We start from the raw sequence: 2,798 nt of genomic DNA, 5'->3' as shown, positions 1-2,798 counted from the left end.
TGGTGGTTTATTAATACTATACATTGTAAAAAATCATAAATGGTGCTTTCCAATGTATAATTTGATGCAAAAATACAATCAAAATTACAAATGACCACAGCATTTTTTGCGACCAAGTTTCCTTTGTCCTATGCTGAGGGTGAAGCTATAAATGAGGATATGGCTAAACGACGACTTGGCAGGGATGACTGCAGCCGTCATCGCCAGCGGCGTAGCTGACAGCCACAGCAAACCAAGTTTCGATCTTATAACTGATGTCGCGCTTAAAAGGAAAATTATAACGAAGCAACAAAAAACTTGTCAATATACATAAATGCGTTCCAAAACTTTCGAGCAAATGTCAACTTTTACGATTATGCAAAATACATTTAGACAATCTTCACGTGTCTATCCCAAGGAACTGCTCAGCTTGGTAAAATCAGATAGTTGTGTGCCACGGCCTGGATTGGCGTACGGACACGTCGAGAGCTCAAACCGCCCGTGACAGCTACCGCTCTTAAACCAATTGCTGATGAACCAGAAATGAACCAGATAACGTACAGTAAAATGTTTTTTTTTTTTGCACAAGATCTGATAAAACACGGCTTTAACTCCCAGTGACAAACTAGATGACTGCGCGAGAAAATTTCTCGACATTAAGCGAAATCATCCATCAAAAGTATACATGCAGAAAAGGAGCATGAACATCGTGGTGATACACCGTATAAAGAGCTTAGCAATCTTATACGCAAAATTGAACAGTTGCAGTACTTATTCTGAGGGGACCTGGCGATGTACGTAAAATATTCTGATAAAGAAAAAAAGAAAACTAGCTTAGAAACTAAAAGCATGGGTGGTGAATATACAAGGAGATATAAAGAATAAGATCGCCAGAGTAAAATATGATTTTCAGCTCTGCAATAGAGAAATGGTCAAGAACCTCAATAATAAAAATAATTCAATATAAATGAAGGAAAAATGTAACGCACAGGATTAAAAAATAAATAAAACTACACTGGTTTAGTCTTGTAGTAATCTAAGGTCATATAGATGCACCTGCAACGTCTTCGCGTTATTTAGTGCAATATTCATTCAAGGACTCGAAGGCACGATCTGGTGTTACCCCACAGCACAGGTCAATCTTGTGCTTCTGGCGTCAGTCAAAGTAACTTGAGTGTTAGAAGTTGAACCACTTGACTTCAGTCTTAAACTCATGTAATTAGGCTTACAGGACAATACGCCCTTTGTCTGCGCGAATCACTGTATTGCCCAAACTGCCCTATTGTCCGAATGCAGCAATCAAGGATACTAGCTCTGGCTCGCATTCTCGAATCGTGAGCTGCTGCTCTCGAAAACAACACTAGTTACGAAACCTCTGTCGGCATGGGCAAAGTTGCGAGAATGCAATGATAGCCTGTAACAATGATCACTGGTTAACATTTACTGTGATTAGGTAGATATTGGTTGCTCGGTCCAATATAATAAACCTGTAAAGCTCGTCTTTCCACAAATGCTTCGGGATTGCGCAATGAAATAGATATATATATAGATATATTCTCACTATTGAGAATTCATTAGAGCTAATGACGTAGTGGTATAAGTCGAATAATGCTCGCAGTGGGCTTCCTTAAACGCACCATCATCAACCCCGCCGGAAATTTTGATTTCGCGGAAGAAATTGTACAGCGATGGTCCAGAGAGCATTCTACTGCAAGAGTTCTTCAAAAGAGTTTAGCAGTAGCCAAGATATACAGATCCTATTAAATCTTCAAAGAACTATTAGAAGACGCAAGTAACCCTCCGCCCCAGTAGACGCTCTCTCCTGTTGCGTCAAACACCGTGCGCAAGCGACATGTTCTCTTCCATTCTCTTATATTGGCCCAGAAGGTCCACATCCTCTTCGGGCACCAGCTCCACGTGTTTTCTTTTTTTTTTTCATTCGTACCTTTCTTGCTGCGCGGAGCATTTACAGGCGTTAGCATGGCATCTGTGTTTCACACGAATCCCCAAGTTGTTTGCGATGCTGCTTTCCGTTTGTGCAATGCTACGGATGTGAGGTCATCTCACCGGTGGGCCGAGTTCCTCCAAAAAGAGCTTTTGTTTGGATTTGAAGCTGTTTTTGTGGCGTACATCGGTGCAATTCCTTGCAGGCGCGGTGCAAGGTGCAAGCCACACACATGTATGTTACCAAATACCAAAAAGTTACAGTAAGAGGTCCTTTAACAACAGGAGTATGTTTTCAGCTTTGTAAAACCATATATGCTACTTTGTGCAATGTGCCCCAAAAGTGCTTCACGCAGGCGGATGCATTGAAAAGTGCACTAAGACCGAATTTATACTCCACAACGGTACTACTTTCTTAATAACGCCATGCGGAAAATAGCATTGAGTAGATTGCAATCCTATTGGCACGATTCCGCGTGGTTTCGGTTCGCAAAATGTGCACCTTTTGAAAGTGCGAGCCCATGACAGACTCAGGCCAAAAAATAATTTGCGGCACATTTAAATAAGTCAGAAAATTATTTTCGTCTGCTCTAAGATCGAAATCCTGAGCATGATTGCACACCAACACGAGTACTTTTCAGAATGAACTTTGGGGCACCAGCACAGTGGTTCTCATTGTGCATTCAGTGAGTCACCCGGGTCGTCTGACTAGGTTTTCAGCCATGTAGTGTTTACGTTCTGCGAGTTTTTTTTTTTTTTTTTTTTTTTTTTTGCCGGAAGATTTTTCCTTGGGTTGATAACTGCGTATAGGGGCGCATCGGATTGCGTAGGGCTGACGCGAGCCGGCGCTGGCGTCAGTTCGCTTAGCCCAAATA

The sequence above is a fragment of the Dermacentor silvarum genome, chromosome 1 (genome assembly GCF_013339745.2).
Source record: "Dermacentor silvarum isolate Dsil-2018 chromosome 1, BIME_Dsil_1.4, whole genome shotgun sequence".
Lineage (NCBI taxonomy): Eukaryota > Metazoa > Arthropoda > Arachnida > Ixodida > Ixodidae > Dermacentor > Dermacentor silvarum.
This window is presented reverse-complemented; position numbering follows the sequence as displayed.